Here is a 9899-nt window from a genome sequence, read left to right as displayed (position 1 = left end):
TACCAAATTAGCAAATATTTTTTTCAGTATTCATCACCGAAGGCAAAAAGAAGGAAGACTAGAAAAAAAATATGCCAAAACATGATCAGTAGATTCCTAGATATTGGGATATTTTTATTATATTCTGAATTTTCCTAGCGGTCTACGATAAGCGTGTATTACCTTTTTAAAGTAAACTTTAAAAAATTGAGTGCATTACCTTTTTAAAGTAAACTTTAAAAAATTGAGTAGGCTGTGGATGCCATATGTGTAACTTCATCCCTTTACAGTATAAAGACATAGGAGTGGAATGGGAAGGTGCTGTGGGAGAGATAAGGAAGTGCAAATACAAAGGATTAAGGTAAAAAGAGGAAAATAATTACACAAAGAAATGAGAGCATGAGCAAAGAGTTAGCTATAAGGATTCTCATTTCCCCCCTGCGACACCAAACAAGAGCAAAAAGAATAGAAACTGTTTTCAGTATCCAAGTGATACATAGAATACATGAAACTATGTTGTTGTGCTGCCTTTTTAAATATACTCATAAAAGTTAAGTTACAAAACAGCATAAGCTCTATTTCATTTTGAAATTTCATTTACTATATGTGTAGAAAGCGTCTGGGAGGCTACCCCAGTATTTACAGTGGTTATTTCTATGTGGATGAGACTTGGGTGTTTTCTTTTGTGCTTCTCTTCGTTTCCTAAAGGAACAATAGTTGCTTTTTTATGGGAATGTAAGTATATCACAGCAACGCAAGGAGTTGCATTATCATTTTAAAGTGCGTTCCATCTTTCAGCTTTTTAATAACGTTTAATCCATTTATCGCGGGCTAACAAAAATTTGGTGGCTTTACGACTTTTCCTTAGCTTTCCAGTCATTTTTAAGGTTGGGAAATGAACAAAACAGTTCCCTGCTCCGGCGTCCTCCAGCCTCCCAAACCTCCGCGGAAAAAACGCCTCCTCCTCTCCAGCAGTCACAGGAGACTGACAGGCATCTACTTCCGGAAAGAGTCAGCCCTCCGATCCAGAAGAGAACGAGAGGAGGCGCGCGGCATTCTGGGAAGACCGACGGAAGCTGTTAGGCGCTGCGAGGGTTGCTGGCTGTTGCCAGGGCAACTGGAAACCATTGGCCGTTATCCTCCGTTTGAGACCGTTAAGCAGTAGGGGCCGGGTGCTCAGAGGTCATTTGGGATGAGCATGAGGGGCGTGAGGGCCTTTCTAAGTGAAGACTGTCCCATCAGGAGGTTATCCAGTGGTGCCCACGGCGGGGACACCTGCCCAGGGACTCTGGGTCCCACCGTCCTGCTCTTGGCGCCTTGAGAAGAAAGTAAGTTTGGGCCAGTGGCACCTGTCACTTCTCGAAGTTTTCTTCTTCCTTTTAGAAAATATAAATTGAGAAGCAAAAATAATGTAAAAACAGGGAGAAGGACGAAACACAAGAGACCCTTAAATATGGAGAACAAACAAAGGGTTACTGGAGGGGTTGTGGGGGGGCGATGGGCTACATGGGTAACGAGCATTAAGGAACCTACTCCTGAAATCATTGTCCCACTATATATAGCTAACTAACTCGGGTGTAAATTTAAAAAATAAATAAAATTTTAAAAAGAAAGTGGCGGCTAATAGTTTCAATATTACATTGCAATGTGTTCTAATATAAAGAAATTTTTTTTCAGTTGAGGAAAACTAAAAAATAAACTTAAAAAAAAGTCACTACTTATCCCCACTATTTAGCAGTGTCTTAAAATTTTCATGTATTACCTATCACTTTTTTCTCAGCCCAAATATTTTTTACATAGTTGAGTTTACTTGGGGAAAATCATCTTGTACCCTGACTTTTCATAAATATATATATATAGGATATAATTGTTATTAAAATCTTAGCAACAAAGAAGGCCTTTGAAGACTTGAATGTAAATCTGTTTTGTAGTGAATTGAAGAGACAGAGATGGAGTGGACGCAGCACGTGAAGACAGTTCTTTCAAGAAATTTGGCTGTAAAGGAAAAGAGAAAGGTCAGTAGCCAGAGAAGAAAGGCAAATAAAAGAAAAAAGTTGAGGCTTTTCTTAAGAAGAGGAGACTTAGTGGTGTTTATTAGTGCAAGAGAAAAAAAAGATAGTAGTCAGAGGTTAAAGGTACTGCCAACAAGGAGAATTACTGAATGATTCTCTAAAGAAATAGGAGGAGAGGGGTGCCTGGGTGGCTCAGTCAGTTAAGCGTCTGACTTTGGCTCAGGCCACGATCTCACGGTTCATGGGTTCTAGCCCCGCTCTGTGCTGACAGCTAGGTCTCAGGCTGGAGCCTGTCTTCGGATTCTGTGTCTCCCTCTCTCTCTGACCCTCCCCTAGTCACGTTGTCTCTATCTCTGTCTCAAAAATAAATAAAAAACATTAAAAAAAAAAAAGAAATAGGAGGAGATAAGATCCACACATCAAGTACATAGCTTAGGCAGTGGAACCAGGTAGGAAGATGTCAAAGTGAGTTATGGATGTTAATAATTTTAAATATATTATAAGTTGACAAGAGTAATAAAGATATATCGAAATACATATATGTGGCCAATAATATGTATACTCAACCATATTAGTAATAATATAAATGGAATATTAAATGCCTATTAAATTGGCAAAGATTGGGGAGCCTGGGTGGCTCAGTTAAGCTTCCAACTTTGGCTCAGGTCGTGATCTCACAGTTCCTGAGTTTGAGCCCCCATCAGATTCCCAGCCTGCTTCTGATCCTCTGTTCCCCTCTCTCTCTGCTCTTCCCCCACTCAAACTCACTCTCTCAAAAATGAATAAACATTAAAAAAAAGAACATGTAAAAAATAGGCAAAGATTAAAAAGAAAATAGTATATGTATTGGGCAAGGGCTCAGTTAAATAGGCACTGCAGATGGTAATAGAAACTGGTCCTCTCCCCTCCCCCGGGCATTTTAGGACTATATATCCTTAAAATGGGTATATACTTTGACTAAGGAAGTGTACTTCTAGGAAGTTCTCAAAAGGAAATAATCAAAACTGCACACATATTAAGCTGGGTGGAGTTCATTTCAGCTTGTCCACCAATGAAAGATAAGTGAAATACATTATACCCATACTTCTTAGACATGGATAACATGGTTGCAGATAAGAGAAGTTCACTTATATTAGTTACTGTGAGAGCATCTTCAGGTTTTATGGGACACCTGGGTGGCTTAGTAGGTTAAGCGTCTGACTTCGGCTGAGGTCATGATCTCATAGTTCATGGGTTCTAGCCCCACGTCAGGCTCTGTGCTGACAGCTCAAAGCCTGGAACCTGCTTTGGATCCTGTGTCTCCCTCCCTCTCTGCCCCTCCCCTGCTCTCCCTCTTGCTCTTTCTCTCTCTCTCTCTCTCTCAAAAATGTATAAACATTTTTTTTAAAAAGTGCATCTTCAGGTTTTATAGGAAGGGAATATAGAGTTGCAGTCTGATTGACTACCCTGATACACAATTAGTGGGATACTTCAAACCACTAAAATTTATTTAGAAGACTAATGATAAGAAAAGATATGTGAAATACTTTAGGAGAGAAAAGTGGGTTATGAAAGCAGCAATATGTAGGTTCTTACCACATGGTGAGTTTTTCTGTTTTTTGCTATTCTGCTTTCTGCTTATCCATATTCCACATGATAAATGTATATTTTTAAGGACATATAAAACGTCACTCTTTTGAATGTTTTTAAATGTTTTATTTATTTCTGAGAGAGAGAGGGGGGCAGCATGAGCAGGGGAGGATCAGAGAGAGAGGGAGATGCAGAATCAGAAGCAGGCAGGCTCTGAGCTAGCTGCCAGCACAGAGCCCGATGTGGGGCTCGAACCCAGAAACAGTGAGATCATGACCTTAGCCAAGGACAGATGCTTAGCTGACTGAGCACCCAGACACCCCAAAACGTCACTCTTTTAAAGGTGTGACTAACTTTATAAGTGAGGAAGGAAGTTGGGGAAGTGTTCTCCCAATGACCTTGAAATATGCGATATCTCTCTGTGAAGTAGAAGATCAAGAAATTTGATGCTTTAACAGCCTATAAGAACTATTTTTTAAATGTGTTTTATAGATGCATATAATTTATCGGTGCCCCACCAGGCTCACAAAAGATTGAGTGTGCTCAGAAAGAGATATACGCTATAGTAAGAGAAAATGATAGGAAGAGGCAAAAGGTTATTGTAAAGCAAACAAAATAAACAAAATAAACGCAACGGTATCTTAATGCCCCCAAAATAATCAAGCCAAAAGGTCCTGTGTAATTGCTAGAGGCATGCCACCACAAATTAGTCTCTGGGGCTCCTAGCAACTAAAGCAAAAGGAAAACATAGTTCTAAGTTTCACGTGGTCTGTAAGATTTTTTTTTTAAGTTGTTTAAGAGAAGTATAGTTTGGTATAGACATCTGAGAAAAATTCTTCCATAGGTCCTCATAAGGGAATAATAATGAGAGTCATCTATTACTATTGTGTTTATTTTTATAGAATTTAGGAACATCTCAGAAAGGTTATACTCCTATTTATTAACTCAGTAATTACAAGCTCTTATTAAGTAGAGTGAGAAGCAGAAGCACATGTAAGACAAAGTCCTTGCCCTCATTTATTGTGAAAGAATAACAATAATATATAATTGCATATTTATAATATATAATGAAAAACCAGTAAGGTGAATAGTTAGTATGATGAGTCCTAGGATAACTAACATGGGTAACTATAAATCAAGGCAATGTTTGAAGCAAACAAGTGCAATGGGATTCCTGCAGTACATAGAAATAGTTTCAACCAGTGGGATCATGTTTAACCATTTGTAAAAGGGATACTCAGATATAGATTAGATAAATTGTCCACATGGCTGGTAAAAACAGAGCCAGGATTTCAAACCAATTTTGTCCCTTGAAAACCACCTGCTTAACTACTACACTGTATGGGAGAGATAGCATTCAAATAGACTTTAAAGGATGAAAAAGTTATGTCAGGCAGAGTTTGGGGAAAAATAGCCTAAGTGGAGAGAATACACTAAACAAGTCAAAAAGGTTGAAATGCATAGGGTTTTTTTTTTTGGATAACACATAAACACCCCAGGAAAATGAGATAGATATTTAGGTAAGTACTAGAAGAATAAGACTAGAAAGGTTGGGACAGATATTTTAACTTTTAACAATTAGTGTACCTATAGTTCACCTGATAAAGGACTCAGGTCTCAGGGACTGAGAAAGCAAGAGTTTTCTCTTGAAAGAAAAGCCCAGAGCCCTTGAACCTGAAAATTCTATGTGAGGGCCCTGGATGGGGAATTTGAGGGACTCTAGGTCTAGATTAGGGACTCACCCCACTCAGGTGAAGAAGAGGTCTAATGGCAAATAATAGAATCTTGTTACACATTAGCTGTATAATATTGGTCAGGTAATATAAGATATTTGGACCTCAGTTCTTTGTCTCTTAGAGAGAGAAGAAGTAAGGAGACTATTATATAAGGTGATCTCTTATTACCTCTTCTAGCACTAAAATCCCATGATCACGTAGGCCAGAGATTGCAAACTCACATGCCTAAATTAAGGATTAAGAAGGTTTCATAAATGAGCAAATGAATTTTATGTAAGAAAAATAAGGAATGGTATAAATTAGCATGGCAGTTTAGATGTCTCATCTAAACTCCAGGCAATTCTTGTATGAGTAAGGACCCCATGTTGCCAACTTTTCTAATTTTTCATGAGAAACAAGAACACCATATTTGTAAGAATATTATACAGGATGAATAAAACTGGCTGGCTAGATACAGTCCATTGGTCACTAATTTTCAACCTCTGCTACAAGTAAAAGGCCCTAAACAAGAATGATAAGTGCTTGAATGAAAAGAATTAAATATAAAGAGGAAGGAATCAAAGAGAATAATACCAAGATTTCCCCTAAGTAATGAGGAGGAGTTGGTAACATTAAGATAAATACTAAAATCAGCAGATTTGCAGAGAGTAGGTGCTTGGCTCCGAGTTTTTTGAACACAGGACAAACTTCTCAGTCGTAGGTGTCCACTGCACATAAATCAAATTCAGCTGTTGAGTTTGAGAAATCTGTAGGATTATACGGGCAACGGGTGCAGGAAATGTAGGGAGAAAGGATAAGGAGTTGTAAGATTCATTCTCTCAAAAGTTGTATTAAACATATCACAATATATATTTGTTATTTCTTAAGACTATAAATTCTGTGAGGGCAGAAACCAAACATTTTTTTCACCCCTTATCCAGCACCTAGCACAATATATAATAGGTGCTTAATGTATGTTAAACAGATTTATAAATACACCATGTTTTTCACTAGCATCCTGAGTTACAGGGTTGAAATCGAAATGTTCTCAAGCTTATAGGCTAGAAAGGACGTCAGGTCTTATATATAATTAAATAATCAAAGTTAGAAAGTGTACCATTAAAAAACATCACCGTGGGATTCAGAAGAGAAAAAAAATTTTAGAAGATACGCTGGACTTTCATAATGGATAGTTAAGATTGGATCATGCAAATGTTGGGAGGGACTGATCAGAAGCATCTAAATTGAAGGTGCATACTTTTCTTCTGAAAGTAGTGTTTGCAACTGCCAAGATAGTGAATAGAAAAACAGTTTGAAGCCAAAACCTTGAGAGTCACCCAAGTGTAAATAAGGTAAGGAAGAAGATCCAACAGAGTAAACAGGGAAGAAGTCGTCAGAAAGCTTAAGAGAATCGTCAGGAGAGTGAGTTACATAGGAACCAAATATCCACATTTCAAGAAAGAAAGGTCAGTCAGCATTGTCAAATACTACAGAAACAGCAGGTCGTCAAGGAGGGGGATCTAAGGACATTGGAGTTAGTGATTAAGGAAATCATTGATGACTTTCATCCAAACAGTTTCTTTATAGTTGACCAATGAATAAAAGGGAGAGGAGCATGAAAGATCATGGAATTAAGAGGCTTTTGATTTGCTTAGGGAGGAAGGGAATGGAGTTACTTAGGGGGAAAAACTAGAAGACTAGGAGAGGACTGAGTTGCCAAAAAAGGATAAATTCATGATGCAAGACTTTGGAGGATCTAAACAGTAATGAGATCAAGAAAAAAAGAAGAGTCATTGTTTGAAATCAGCATTACAATTCGAACAAATATTAATAACAGAGATAATAATTTCCTTAATCTCTCAACATATTTTCCCACTTGGTTACCTGGTTTCTTTTTTACCCTTATGGCCCCAAAGTAACTTTTGATATGCTGGAAAATAGTATTAGAACTTTAACTTTGTAATTTTTCTCTTTTTTTGATTTTTTTAAGTTTACTTATTTAGAGAAAGAGGAGGTGGGGGAGAGGCAGAGAGAGATAGCATCCTAAGCAGTCTCTGCACTATCAGTGAGGAACCAGATGCAGGGCTCAAAGTCACAAACCATGAAATCATAACCTGAGTGGAAACCAAGAGTCGGATGCTTAACTGACTGAGCCACCCAATCTGCCCCAACTGTGTAATATTTCTTAATGCTTTCTTAAAATCCTCTTTTTATAAGTAAGTAGGTATCATATACATAAGTCCTGCATTTTTTTGTTCCTCCACATCCCTTCAAGAAACCACTCCTTCCCAACTGTAGCTTGTGTGGTGCCAGTGGAGCTGATTCCCAACTCGCCACTCTGCCCCCACTCCTATACTCGATCCAGATCTGGCCAATGACATCTGGCCAATGACCATCACCGATACTTTCACTAGCACTATAAGGAAAAAACTCTCTTCCTCTGACATTGCAGGTGCTAAAGACCATGTAAGCATAGAGTAGACAGGACACCTTTGCTACTACAGGGAGACTTATTTAAAATGGAAGCTTAAAAAGCCAACCTGGAAGATAGAAACCAAATCCTGATGACATTATTTGAGCCCAGGGATCCAAACTTGCCTGAAGACTAGTTTTACCACTGGACTTTTCAGTTAAATGAGCCAATAAACTCTCTTTTATGCTTAAACTTGGGTTTTATCTGGACTTTTGTCATATACTACTCAACACATGCTAATGCAGGTATATTTCATTAAGTCAACATTATTTCTGTTTCTTCTATGCCTTATTTTAAATTTGTTACTCTATAATGTACTCTGTAATAATATTCTACAACTCTCAATAAATTAATCCACAAATTCAGTACAATCCCAATCTTAATCCCAATAGTATTCTAAGAGCTTTTTGTTGTTGTTGTTGTTGTTTGCCTGTTTTGGAACTAGGCAGAATTACTCCAAAGTTCACTGAGAGAAAAAACATTAAAATACCAAGAAAAATAGGAGGATATAATCAGATACTGAAACATAAAGCAAGAATGATAAACATAGGGTGGTAATAGAGTATGAACAAACAGCCATATAACAGAATCCAAAACTCTAGTATAATAGGAGTATTTGCCATATTTATTTTTTAATGTTTTTTTTTTTTTATTTATTTCTAGGAGAGAGAGAGAGAGACAGCATGAGCAGGGGAGGGTCAGAGAGAGAGGGAGTCACAGACTCTGAAACAGGCTCCAGGCTCTGAGCTGGCAGTCAGCACAGTGCCCGACGCGGGGCTCGAACCCACGAACTGCGAGATCATGACCTAAGCGAAAGTCAGATGCTTAACCGACTAAGCTACCCAGGCGCCCCTGTATTTGCCATATTTAATATATGGTAAATCAAGTAAAGGCTAATTTGATAAAGTATTTAATATTTAAGGACAATGAGCTAAATTTGGGGGAGAAAAATAACTAGATCTTTACCTTATTCATCATTCCAGAATAAATTCCAAAGAGATTTATGACTTAGATGTGAAAATTGAAGCCAGATTCTCAATATATATTGGTTGGCATATTATTGGCACAATCTTTAGCATTATCTGCTAAATTTTTAAATATTAATACCTTTTGACACAGCTTTTCAATTCTAGAAATTTCTCCTGTAGAAACACAATGTGTGTATAAAGATAAGTATAGACAATAGAGCACTGGAATATTGAAAATAATACACACCTGTGGAATAATTACATTGTCGAATAGCTATATCATGCAACCTCAGAGGGGCAATATCACAAACAAGAAGGTCAAATTGGTTCTTGGTGGGAGGTGGGGGGGGGAGAAACTTACTTTTTTATGTATAAAGCACAAATACACCTGACATACATAGATATACGGTATATATGTGGTATTGAAATTTCATGGAGGGGATGACAAAGAAAAAAATATCTAACCAAGCTTCCTGGGAAAATAATGGGGGAGGGAGGCTGAGAAAAACTCACCTATACAATTCATTACTATCCACCTGTTAAAAAGAATGAGGTAGATGTATATTGACAAAAGAGGATGTCCAAGATGCATGAGTTTTAAAAATCCAAGGTTTTTAAAAAACAAAAAATGTAGATAGTCTTGTGGTGAGAAAGGGCTTCTTAAATGTGACTCCAAATCCCAATACTCTTAAAGTTTAGGTTGAACTACACAAAATTAAAAATTATTGCATGGTGGGGCGCCTGGGTGGCTTAGTCGGTTAAGCGTCCGACTTTCGCTTGGGTCATGATCTCGCGGTTCGTGGGTTCGAGCCCCGCGTCGGGCTCTGGGCTGGCTGCCAGCTCAGAGCCTGGAGCCTGTTTCAGTCTGTGACTCCCTCTCTCTCTGACCCTCCCCTGCTCACACTCTCTCTATCAAAAATTATTGCATGGTGGGGCGCCTGGGTGGCTTAGTCGGTTAAGCGTCCGACTTTCGCTTGGGTCATGATCTCGCGGTTCGTGGGTTCGAGCCCCGCGTCGGGCTCTGGGCTGGCTGCCAGCTCAGAGCCTGGAGCCTGTTTCAGTCTGTGACTCCCTCTCTCTCTGACCCTCCCCTGCTCACACTCTCTCTATCTCTCTCTCTCCTAGAAATAAATAAAACATTAAAATTAAAAAAAAAAAAATTATTGCATGGTGAAATAAACCT

The 9899-nt window shown here is 38.3% G+C and overlaps 1 long non-coding RNA gene across 2 annotated transcripts; it reads left to right on the top strand.

Annotated features, from left to right (window-relative positions):
* Positions 1-1085: 1085 nt before the first annotated feature.
* Positions 1086-8441, top strand: LOC120248025. Of its 2 annotated transcripts, none has more exons than XR_005532472.1 (3): positions 1086-1307; positions 1911-1994; positions 8412-8441. It is a non-coding gene; the product is annotated as an uncharacterized LOC120248025 (long non-coding RNA). The 2 variants fall into 2 exon arrangements; XR_005532473.1 differs by having other exon boundaries at positions 1911-1998; positions 8412-8436.
* Positions 8442-9899: the final 1458 nt, after the last annotated feature.

Source organism: Hyaena hyaena, unplaced genomic scaffold (genome assembly GCF_003009895.1).
Source record: "Hyaena hyaena isolate Hyena2069 unplaced genomic scaffold, ASM300989v1 scaffold_560, whole genome shotgun sequence".
Classification (NCBI taxonomy): Eukaryota; Metazoa; Chordata; class Mammalia; order Carnivora; family Hyaenidae; genus Hyaena; species Hyaena hyaena.
The sequence above is the reverse complement of the archived record's forward strand: the minus strand, read 5'-3'. Positions and strand labels throughout refer to the sequence as shown.